We start from the raw sequence: 13568 nt of genomic DNA, 5'->3' as shown, positions 1-13568 counted from the left end.
CAACTTCAGAGAGGTAGGGTGAGAAGAGGTGTTACAGGTATTTGCCTTAGCAGTAAGTATGTGAATGTTCCATATTTTAACTATAACATATATATCTTAAATTTTTAGTACTATAAAACCATAATAAACATCTCTTACCCTCGTTGCTAACTAAAATAAACCACAATAAACTAAACTGTAACCTAACACACACATGCAAAAGACTATAAAAATTAAGGACCTTAGGACTGAAGATCAAGATGACTCATGAAACAAAGTGTACTTCCAGAAAACCGATTATTCCAAGGATCTGTGAGTATCTGTAACAGGAACTTTGGAAAATAGTTTGGGAATCTTACAATGAAGACAGAATTATCCTTCTGAGTGGAACACATCTCCCTTAATTGCCCTTAAGAGCAAGTTGCTCTTAATAGTATATACAAATTAAATTATATGAAATTTCTCTTTGTTGGCCTATATAAATCAAATAAAGGACAGAATATTAGAGTCACAAAAAACATTTTGAGAATCAAAGATCTGAAGTCTTCACATTGTTCCGTTCCACATCTGCTTTGTAGACGTGTTTTGGCTCCTCTGAATCAGACTTATCTGTCCTATAAATCATTTTTTTAAGATCTTACGTTTTTGCATAAGAAGTAAATTTTTTGAGACTATTTATTAATTGATAGTTTAGACATGTAAAGGGCAAGTAACACTTCTGAGGGCATTGCTTCCTACAGGGAACTTCACTGCTTGTAATCTAGAGTAATAAGCTGAGTAGTAGGATTTAGGAATAAGGATAGGATGGTAGAAAGACACTTTTTGTTGAAAAAACTTTTTTTTTTTTTTTTTTATCCTCACCCAAGGACATTTTTCCATTTTTGGTTCAGATAGAGTGGGAGGGAGAGAAAGAGAGAGAAACATTGACGTGAAAGGGACACATTGAGTAGCTGCCTCCCACACGACCCAACCAGGACTGGGGACAAACTGCAACCGCAGTACATGCCCTTAGTGGGAACCGAACCCAGGTCTCTCTGGACCACAGGCCCACGCTCTAACCGCTGAGCCAAACCAGCCAGGCGAAACTTTCTTTTCTTAAATTACCTTATATAGACTGCAACTTATACTTATTTTTTGGCTTGGTCAAACCTCAATATGATAATACCTAATATTATCTGATATCATTGTGAAAGGAACTTAATACATATATATTTTTGGAGGAGGATGTTCATATCTAAATTTATTTAGCAGTTTCCATCATACTCTTGGTATTTTTTTTGGAATTACAAAATTTGAAGTGAAAATACATTCTTTTCATTCTTTCTTTCTTTCTTTTGCTATATCTTAGAAATGATGTTTTTAGTCTCCAGCAATTTTAAGTGTTAGGGGTGAAAGGAGGATTCTAATATTTTCTTGGTCTTCATCATAATCAAAAGTTAATTGTGTTTCTTTATATACAGCTTTAGATTTTAGAATGTTTGCATTTAATGAACAAATAAACTATTCTTTATGGGTCAGCTAACCTCACTGTAGGAGAAAATGAGAGAGTGGAGCTTTTGTGTGAAGGAATGAAAAATAAGGCTTTTGTGTAGATGTGTATTTGGGGAAACCTGTAAAGAAAAAAGAACACATTTACAGTCTGCTGGATTCGGGTCACAGATGTCCAAGACCAGTTTTTGAAGAGTTGTTCCAATGAGTCTTCTGCCTAGACGTTTCCAGCGGCTTCTTGTGACAACTGATGATAATTGACATTCTTATCCCCATCTAGTCACCACCCAGTCTTCAGGTGGGAAGAACTCTAAACTGTCTATTCCGAGTACTTGATCACCAGGTTTCTAATTGAAACATGAGAAGTAGCAACAGCCTGCCCTGCCATGATTCTGTCCAGGCCACGATGTGGGCCAGCCCCAGGAGACTGCCTGGGGAAATCTTAGGAGGATGTTCTGGAAAATCAGCAAGATTTGGGAAAGAGCCCATTTATTTGGGCTTCATAGAGAATCAGCACAGCAGAGCACTGAGAGCCTGGGCAGTGGGAGGGTCCACCCATGTCACAAGTGCAGAGATTTTAGGCACAGGCGAGATGTAAAATACTGAGACTCTTAAAGGAACATATAATCCAGCAGATCCAGCTCTAAAAGGGAAAATGAGATTTTATTGATGTTAATCTCCAATGCATTTTCTCCTATCTCCCCTTCTCTTGACATTTTCTCAAAAGAAATGACTTTTAGGCTTCTGTCTTAAAGCAGCCTTTCCAGTGGAGACTCATGAGGGTTCATATTTACACAGCTTCTCTTTAAGGATAACGCTGGCTTTCCAACCACTACTCATTCCCCCAAGTTCCAGTCAAACTCCCACCCCTAGATGAATGACATCCTCTCTGTCAACCCCAGCACATTCTGACCTTATCTTTCCTCTGACCTCCAATTTATTGTCTATTCCATTCCCTGATCACCTCACACATGCTTTTTGTCTGTCATTGTCTCAAACTGTTACTTATCTCTTAATATTCTTTGTAAACTTTTAGTATGTTGAGGGTTGGTCTCCTTACCATATTATAGGATTATAGTACATTGCTCATCCTCATTCTAATAATGTATAACACTCACCATAGGCTGAGTATGACACAAGGGTTCCATAAAGGTTAATAAAAGATCATTTATTTGTTAACTGTTCTTATTCGAAAGTTTACCTGATATGCAACGTATTCAGAAGCAAGGATGCTCTAGAACACAAAGAACACTTGAAGAAGTGATGCAGTCTCTCCCTGCTTCACTGTCCCACCTGCATTATACAAGGTGATGGTGCCTGCTATCTCTGCCATGCTGGTAGTTGAGAAGGTTATTATGTGACATACAGGTCTTAAATAGAAGCTGGCTGTAAAATGGAAAACACCTTCATTTTTTTCTAGGCAAATATATAGACTGAAATTCCTGGCTCTTTTACTTTTGGGCTTTTGGACCAAAAAGATTCTCCAATGTTCTATCTTAAGGAAAAAAAATCCGTATGACTTTTAGAGTTGTTGTAAAAATTAAAATGAGATTCTGTATGTAAATACATTTATAAATAAATGATGAAGACCAAGAGTTCAATATTATGTCTGACATATTATTAATCTGTTTTGTTTTGGTTTTTGTGCCTATTCTTTCTTTATTAAGAAAAAATACTGGCATCCCAACCAACATTTGGTGTTGCCATTTTAAAAATTTTATTTCAGCCCTGGCCGGTTTGGCTCAGTGGTTAGAGCGTTGGCCTGTGGTCCAGAGAGACCCCGGTTCGGTTCCCACTAAGGGCCCGTACCTCTGTTGAAGTTTGTCCCCGGCCCTGGTTGGTCATGCAGGTGGCAGCCATTTGATGTGTCCCTTTCACATCGATGTTTCTCTCTTCTCTCTTTCCCACTCTATCTGAACAAAATATGGAAAAATGTTCTCGGGTGAGGATAAAAAATAAATAAATAAAAAATTTATTTCAGTAATTATGCACACATACCTACTCATTCATATGTATTTATATATACACATTCTAGCCATTCTGTTAGGTAGTAGTAATGTCAAGTTGCATTTTTAATTTGTATTTTCTTAAAGGTTAATGATATTGAATATCTTCATGTGTTTATTTGCCACCTATACATCCTATTTTGTGAACTATCTATTCACTGATTTTGCCTGTGTTCTTATTAGATTGTATTTTTACTACTGAGTTTTAGGAGCTCTTTATATATTTTATATAATTGTCCTTTGCCAGGTATGTGATTTGTAATTTTTTTCTTATAATCTTACTGGTCTTTTCATCCTCTCAACAGTGTCTTTTACTGAGCAAACATTTTTTTTCATTTTTGTGAGATTCGGTAATTCTTTTATGGTTAATGTTTGGATATCAAGTCTAAGACCTCTCTGCCTAGCCAGGATCCCATAAATTTTCATCTATTTTTTTCTAAACGTTTTATAGTTTTCAACTTTACATTTAAGTACATGGTCCATTTTTATTTAATTTTTGGTATAAGGTGTGAGTTTTAGGTTTAGGTTCATTTATTTGCTTAAGGATGTTCAATTACTCCAGCACCATTTGTTGGAAAGACTACCTTCCCCCATTGAATTGTTTTGCACATTTTCCAAAAATTACTTTGACGTGTTTTTCTAGATCTATTTCTGGATTCACTGTCCTTTTCAAAGATTTGTGTTATCTATCCTTCCTTCAATACCACACAGTTTTAATTCCTGTAGCTATGTAATGTTTTAATATTATGTAGAGTGATTTCTCTCTTTTCTTTTTTCCCCCAAAGATTGGCTTAACTAATAGAGTCTTTGTGCCATTCCATATAAATTTTAGAAAAGTTTGTCTCCTTTTACCAATAGCCTTTTTGTGATTTTTATAAGTATTTTTATCAAACCTATAAATCAATTTGAGGACAATTGACCTTGTATTATGTTGAATTGTCCAATCCAAGAATATGGTTTGTCTCTCCATTTATTTAGGTCTTTGATTTCTTTCATTGCATTTTGTAACTATCATATAAGTTTTTAATTTATACCTAATATTTTATTTTCTTAGTAGTAATTGTAAATGATATTGTGTTTTTAATATTGGCTTTAACATACTTATTGTAGTATAAAGAAATGTGTGTTGATTTTGTATCCTGTAAATTTGCTGAACTCACTTGATAGTTCTAGCAATATTTTTATAGATTCCCTAGGGATTTTCTATATAAACAATCATAGCATCTATTAATAGATACAATCTTATATCTTCTGATCTAATCTGTATGCCCTTTTTCTTTTTCTTACCTTTTTGCAGTGATTAGAGCTTCCAGGACTATGTTGAGTTCACAGTCTTGTTCACAGTCTTAGGTGAAAGTATGCAGTCTTTTCATTAATTAATTAAATAGTATCCAAAGGGTATGCATATAAAAACTTGTGTTGTTATTTGCATTTCTGAATTAAGTGTCTAAAAACAAAAGTGAGCCCAAATCAGATGAGTCAAATTAAACCAACAAAAGCTTTCGTACCCTGAGCTCCAACCAAGAGTTAGTGCAGGTATTAGGAAAAGAAGGTATCAGATGAATTATAAGGATTAATTTGATTACTTATGGAAAATAATAGCATGCATTTAAATGTATTAGTGATATTGTGAGTTTAAATTTAAGGTTAACATCTAAATTATGTTGCTCAGAGACATGAGGTAGTTAAATGGTAGCTGTTAAATAGAAAAGAGTTATACATATATAAATATTATAATTCTAGAATAATAAACAAATCACATATTTTTTGTATGTACCCTCTTATAGAACACTAAGAATCACAAGATTTTTAAAATATCTTCTAATTTAAATTCCATACAATGATGTTAAAATATAGCTGTGCCGATTATTAACTAACATTCGTAGAAAGGAGTACTGAGTGAGCTGCAGTAGGTATACATCCTGTCAAAATTTACTAACAAAAGTAATAAATAGTCTCAGAGACACTATAGATAGAAACATATTGAATATCCTTGACATACTCAACTTCATAGCTCTAAAAATTAAATTTTTATGGAGATCGGTGAAATTATTTACTCTGGCTCATTTGCAAACATATGTAATTTTCAAAAATCTGAGTTTCCCTTTTTAATTTATACAAACACATTTTTAGTGTAGCCAAAATATCCAGATGCATAAAATAAAAAATTATGCATATTGAAAATGAGACAGTCACGGTCTCCTGGTTTTCCATTTAAATTAGGCAAATACGGTTTTGGTAGGTAGCATGTCTCCAGAAAATAGGGTTACATTTTATAAGAGTGATTAATTGGTCCAGTGCTCAAAGAATGAGATAAGGTTTTGAAGTCAGCCAAGAACTCAAGGAACCTAGAGAAAGTTGATGAGTGCTTTTAGAAGGATCTTATGAGCAGGTTAATTTCAATTTTCTGATTACTCCAAAAGGGAAAAGAGACCACTACTGCCATCTGTTGGCCAAATAAAGCATCATCAGCTCAGGTCAACCCATCGGCTTGCTGCTCTACAAAATCTTCATTAAGAAATACAAAGTATTCTTACTAACTAACACTGACTGCACTGCTTCTGGATAAATCTAGTAGGCTGTTAGATTACCAAGAAAAGTCTATATTTAAAACAGATGTCTTCTTTTTGCTCTGTGAATTTTCCTTTCTAGTGTTTTCTGTTTAAAAGAGGAGCAATGTTTGCATCCTAACACAAATCAAGAGATAAGCAAAAAAGTTTAGCAGAGAACTAAAGTAACAGTGGTTCAATCTCTCTCTCTCTCTCTCCCCCCCCCCCTCCGTGTGTGTGTGTGTGTGTGTGTGTGTGTGTGTGTGTGTGAAAGAGAGAAACAAAGAGATGAGTGGTGGGAAAAGAAGGAAGACACGAAGAGAAGGTGTGATCTAACAGATATCCCTGGTGTTGGAAACAAGTAGTTTAAAAATACTTTTGCTTTTATTATTGGCATTAACTTCAGAAAATGATCCTTAGCTACAATGCCAGAATTCTAGTTCCTTGTTATTCAACATGTGGACACCAAACCAGCAGCATCAGCATTATCTCGTTGCTTGTTAAAAAAAAAAAAAAAAAATGGAATCTCGGGCTCAACCCCAGAGTCATAATCTAATTCAGAAATTAATTTTTCCAAATCACAATCTGCATTTTAAAAAGTTCCTTAGGTGATTCTTATGCATATCAAAATTTAAGAAATAATATTCTAGTTTGCTCCCATTAATACAGCAAAACAGATTTTTCAACATTTGCCTATTATATTTATTAATTCTAAAATGCACATTTTAAGTTTATATTTTAACATCTTTGAAATTAGAATATGTATTATAATCTACAATGTCTAATGCCTTAACCACCAGAAGTTTTTTGTTTTTTTATTTTAGTGGTGCATATGTAATGATGCATCTTGAAATTGATGGAAACTTTGATTATGTGAATTATAGTAGGTACCATTTTGTTAAGCAGAGAAGAAATCTACTGGGATGAGGCATAAAGCAGGCAATAATGAAATTAAGTACTATTTCCTGAGCACTTGCTACATACTGCATATTTTGCTAAGTACATGCATTTATACTTAATCATAAGAAGCATTATAATCAGCCCCATTTTATAGATAAAAACTAAGACTGCAGTTAAATAAATTTTCACATCACTATATAAACTATAAATGTTAGATAAGATACATGTTAAAGTATGTTAAGGTTTATGGCCTAAGAGTTGGAAATTTGTAGAGCTGGAAATATTAGAAAAAAATATACACACACACACACACACACATAAGCATATGTGTGTATATATATATATCTTTCTCTCAAAGGCAAGATGATATTCAAAACTGCTAACGTAGAAAGAATTTTTAAAACTCTGAGTATGGGAAACAGAAGAAAGGAGCAGACGCGTGGGGCTGTGGTAGGCGTCCCTGCCCTTGCTGTGTTATCAGGGCCAGCCCTCTACTGGGACTGGAAACACATGCATAGTGAGGGGCAGGGGCGTGTGGAAAGTAATGGGAGTTCCTGTGTTATATATGCATCTAGTAGCGTTTTCTTTTTTTATTTCTCTATTATCTTAATGTTACACAAGAATAAGAATGTTTCCTAAGGTAATACAATCCAGATTTACCGCATACCTTTCAGCCAAGTGCCAAGGACTGCAACCGTCCTAAACCAGGTTGCTCAGGAAGATCACCAGTAGCTCCAGTTTGAAGATACTAAAGGAAAAAGGAAATAATTTTTGTCATCAACTTATTCCCTGCTATTTCCCAAGCACCATGACAAGACCTTTATACATAGCAAGCACCATATTACTATGCCCATTTCAAAGGAAAGAGATGGTCAGAGGACTTCAGATTTTAAGTTGCACCAACAATAAAAGCTTCTAATTTGCATTCACATGATCAACTAATAAGAGAGGTGGGTAAGAAGGTATTATTGAAGTTTTTTCTCATATAACAAAGGAAACCTCAGAGGTGTTTATTTTGCATGTAACAATATGGTTTAAAGTTCTTCCAGGCTAATTATTAATGAAATGGGGCTCATACAAACTCTCAAAATTGTCCTGGGTTGACTAATAAACCACATGGTCAACCTCCAATAGTGAAGTATGATACTTGATAAATTATCAGAATTAGCCTTCATTCTTACTGAGTTTGAGCAATTCAGAAATAGTGGGTTCCATTCAGGTTATTTTGTGTACCTCCATCAAGAAAGTGGCTATGATACATTTAAATCAAAAACATAACTAGAGAAGTATTTGTATGACTTGGTTCAAACCATATACAAATGTAATGTCTAACAACATCATCCTACAGCTAGATCCTTAGGACAGGGATTGTTTTTGCAGACATTAGCTTAGATTTAAGCATATTTATTATGCTATATAAATATTGTTAATGATGATGCTGATGATATCTTCCCATTATAGGTTGCTCTTGCTGTTGTGTAAGCCTCCTCCTACTGATAAATTGCCACAGGTAAGCTGAGTGTAAGTACTACAGTGTACCAACCAAGAAGAATAAAATAAGCACAATTTCAAAATAATTATGGCAAAAAGTCATTTCCTACTGTCACTAAGTGTTTTAAAGGTTTTTATAATACAATAAAAACATGCCCTAGAGATTTGTTGTTTCATTCTATATATCTTTGCACAATTGGAAATTTTATTTACTATACAGTCTGTCATCTTAATTGGTTCAAAAGCATGACTGAGCCCTAAGCAGAATTAATTCCCTCAGGTATGCTCTGAAGCTCTGTTCAGCTTAACAGTTGCTGTCATGCTGGGTGGATGCACAAATCCCTCTGTTTCAGCCCGTTTATCTCTGTGAGTCTAGAAACACTTCCTGTATTTTCGAATATTTTTCCCATGCTATTTGAATACATAGTGAAGGGGTATAGTTACCAAATGACTTTTTTAAATATGTGCATCAGTGAAATAATATTTGCAAAACATAACAGTAGAGAAACACTAGCTTGATTAAAAATGAAAAAAATAGCCCTAGGCTCAGTGGATTGGAACTGTCTTCCATGCACCGGAGCAGCCTGGGCTCAATTCCCAGTCAGGCACATACCCAGTTTGTGGGCTCCATCCCTAGTGGAGACAGCTGGTCAATGATCAATGTTTCTCTCTCACATCAATGTTTCTCACTCCCTCTCTCTCTCTCTCTCAAAAATCAATTAAATAATGTTTTGTCTTTTTTTTTTAATTGTTTTTCTTTATTGATTTTAGAGTGAAAGGAAGGGAGAAGGAGAGAGAGAGAGAGACATTGATGAGAGAGAACATTGATTGGCCACCTCCTGTATGTTCCCCATTGGGGATTTGGCCCACAACCTGCGCATGTGCCCTGACCAGGAATAGAACTGGTGACCTCTTGGTGCATGAGTCGAAGCTGAACCACTGAGCCACACCGGCAGGACAATTAAATAATTTTCTGATGAGGATTTTTTTTTAAACTAAATATAAAGAAAAAAGGAAATTCAAAATTATCTTTTTCATCTTGAAAGAGAATTCTATATTTCTAATATTTTGCTTATAGGATTTTTATTCTGAAACTGCAAATAAGGATCATAGTTTTTGTGGCTCTAACTTTGTTGAATAAGCATATCACAAACCTACACCTCTTTGGTCAGTACCGGTCATTTAAAACTCTTCATCCTTTTTTCTCCAGTTTGCTTCACTTCTTAAAGGAATGTTCTCATGAGATATTTAAGTAACAATCATCTCAATTTTGGCTTTCTTTTTTAATTTGAAAAATTGAAAAGAATCAAAAACAAGTAGAAAAGCTGAGACCTGCGGCGCCCTCTGCTGGGAGCTGCGCCCTCAGCAGGGATCTATTGCGCCCTCGGCCTCGGACTGGAGCAATGGCCTTAGCTGGGAGCGACACCCACGGGCTAAAGTCCCAAGGGGTTCCACAGCGCAGAGCCAGGGCAGAGGCTAAATTAGCAACAGCCACTCACCTTGGGCTCCAGCAGAGGGAGGGCAGACTGGACTGGAATTGTGTGGGGACACTCGAGATTTGGAGGGTGCTCAGAGCTTTTACTGAGTTGCAGCCACACAGGACTGTGGTCACCTTACTCCCTCCCAGGGCCCTGGAGAGAGATAGCGGCTCCTCCCTCGGAGATTCAACCACCTGGGGTCCACTGAAATACTAATTGAAGCCCATTAACAACCAGCATCTGCCCCAACCTCGGAAAATCCTCTTCCACTGAGCACCTGAGGGATATTTTCATTCAACTCAGAAACCAAGGTTCTTCAGGTGACCACTACTAATAGCCTCCAGGCAAAAAGCTAGAGGATAACTACCATTCCTTGGGCTAGCAACTCTAACCAGGAAAGTAAGACTTGACAGTGGTAATTAACTTAGGTCCTCCCTGCCTCATCCAAACCCAGGAGAGGGAGCCACAAACAGCAGAACACAAGGACCCACCGGGAAAATTTGGTAGGCTCTAAAGCCCACTGTGATATCCAAATGGTGAAACACAGAAACAAAAGCCAAATGAAAGAACAAGAGACCTCTACTGAAGATGAGATAAATGAGGTGCAGTTAAGCAAGTTAACAAAACAAGAATTCAGAGCTATGATCTTTAGGAAGCTCAACAGCATGTGTAAGGATATGAGCACCATGAGTAAAGACACAGAAATGTAGAAAATCAACCAGTTGGATATTAAAAACCCCAAAGAAGAAATGAAGAATGACATATCAGAAATAAAGAACACATTGGAAAGTCTAAATAGCAGAGTAGAGGAAGCTGAGGAGCAGATCAGCAAATTAGAAGATAGGGTAGAAAAAATCAACCAATCAGAAAACCAAAAGAAAAAAATAATTAAAAAACAGGAAAACAACTTAAGAGAACAGTGGGATAACTGGAAACATAATAACATTCACATCATAGGAGTCCCCAAAGAAGAAGAAAATGAGCAAGGGTTAGAGAATATATTTGAAGGAATAGTGACAGAAAAATTCCCTAATTTGGTGAAGGAAGAAGGCATTCAAGTTCAAGAAACACAGAGAGCCCCAAGTAAGAAGAACCCAAACAGGCCCACACCAAGACACATAGTAATCAAACTGCCAAAAATTAAAGACAAAGAGAGAATCCTAAAAGCAGCAAGAGAAAAGCAACAGGTTACCTACAAAGGAAACCCCATAAGGCTCTCAGCTGACTTCTCAATAGAAACACTACAGGCCAGAAGGGAATGGCATGAGGTAATCAATGTCATGAAAAACAAAAATCTGAATCCAAGACTACTCTACCCAGCAAAACTATCATTCCAAATAGGTCAAAAAAAGAGCTTCCCAGATGAAAAAAGGCTAAGGGAATACATTAGCTCCAAACCAGCACTGCAAGAAATGGTAAAAGGTCTGCTGTAATTAGCAGGAGAAATACGAAGAAAAATATATCCACACTAAACAAAAATGGCAATGAATAAGTACATATCAATAATCACCTTAAATGTAAATGGATTGAATACTCCCATAAAAAGACACAGAGCAGCTGATTGGATAAGAAAGCATGACTCATCTATATGTTGTTTACAAGAGACTGACCTCACAACAAAAGACTCACATAGGTTGAAAGTGAAGGGATGGAAAAAAATCTTCCAAGCAAACAGAAAGGGAAAAAAAGCTGGGGTAGCAATATCATATCTGATAAAATAGATTTCAAAATGAAGGCCATAACTAGAGACAATGAAGACCACTACATAATATTGAAAGGATCTATCCAACAGGATAATATAACCTTGATAAACATATATGTACCCAATATAGGAGCACCAAAATACATTAAAAATCTTCTGGAGGACTTCAAAGGAGAAATCGATAGCAATACAATCATAGTAGGGGACTTCAACACCCGCTGACATCACTAGATAGATCCTCTAGACAAAAAATTAGGAAGGAAACAGAGACTCTAAATGAAGCACTAGACCAAATGGATTTAATAGGTATCTACAGAGAATTACGCCACAAAACTACAGAATTCACATTCTTCTCAAGTGCACATGGGACATTCTCAAAGATAGACCACATGATAGGACACAAACTAAATCTCTACAAGTTCAAGAAGATTGAAATCATATCAAGCATCTTCTCAGATCACAATGGCATGAAATTAGAAATCAATTGCAACAAGAACATGCAAAGACATTTGAACACATGGAAGCTAAATAGCATGTTATTAAACAATGACTGGGTTACTGAGGAGATCAAGGAAGAAATTAAAAACTTCCCAAAAACCAATGAAAATAAACGCACAACAACACAAAATTTATGGGATGAAGCGAAAGAAGTTCTGAGAGGGAAGTTCATAGCACTACACGCCTACCTCAAAAAACAAGAAAAATCTCTAATAGACTATCTAACCTCACAACTTAAAGAACTGGGGAGCAAACAAAAAGAAAACCCCAGAGCAAGTAGAAGGAAGGAAATAGTAAAGATCAGAGCAGAAATAAATGACATAGAGTCCAAAAAAAACCAATTCAAAGGATCAATGAAACAAAGAGCTGGCTTTTCGAAAAGATAAACAAGATTGATGGACCCTTAGCAAGACTTACCAAGAAACAAAGAGAGAACCCAAATACACAAAATCAAAAATGAAAGAAGAGAAGTAACAATTGACACCACTGAAATACAAAAGATCATTAACAACCACTATGAACAATTATATGGCAACAAATTTGACAATCTAAGCAAAATGGCCAAATTTCTACAAACACATAGTGTCCCAAAATTGGATCAGGAAGAGATAGAAAACTTGAACAGACCAATAACCACAGAAGAAATTGAAGATGTAATCAAGACTCTCCCAGCAAACAAAAGCCCAGGCCCGGGTGGCTTCATGGGGGAGTTTTACCGAACATTCAAAGAAGAACTAACAACAATTCTCCTCAAACTATTTTTAAAAAATTCAAGAAGAAGGAAGACTTCCAAACTCGTTTTATGTTGCCAGCATAATTCTAATTCCAAAACCAGAAAAAGACATTACAAAGAAAGAAAACTACAGGCCAGTATCCCTGAAGAACACAGATACCAAAATCCTCAACAACATACTAGCCAATCAAATCCAGCAATACATCAAAAAAATTATTCACCATGACCAAGTGGGATTTATCCCAGGGATGCAAGGCTGATACAATATTTGTAAATCAATAAACGTGATACACCACATAAATAAAATGAAGAATAAAAGCCACATGATCATACCAATAGATGCCGGAAAAGCCTTCAACAAAATCCAGCGTCCATTTCTGATAAAAATGCTCAGCAATCTGGGAATAGAGGGATCATATCTTGACATAATAAAGGCCATATATCAAAGACCTACAGCCAACATCATACTCAATGGGCAAAAACTAAAAGTATTTCCCTTAAGAACAGGAACAAGACAAGGATGCCCACTTTTGCCACTCTTATTTAACATAGTACTGAAAGTCTTAGCCATAGCAATCAAACAGGAAGAAAAAATAAAAAGTACCCAAATTGTAAAGGAGGAAATGAAACTGTCATTATTCAAAGATGATATGATACTATATGAAGAAAACTCCAAAGACTCCATCAAAAATTTACTAGACTTAATAAATGAATTTGACAAAGTAGCAGAATACAAAATTAACG

The sequence above is a fragment of the Molossus molossus genome, unplaced genomic scaffold, assembly GCF_014108415.1.
Source record: "Molossus molossus isolate mMolMol1 unplaced genomic scaffold, mMolMol1.p scaffold_m16_p_5, whole genome shotgun sequence".
Classification (NCBI taxonomy): Eukaryota; Metazoa; Chordata; class Mammalia; order Chiroptera; family Molossidae; genus Molossus; species Molossus molossus.
Note: the sequence above shows the minus strand (reverse complement) of the source record.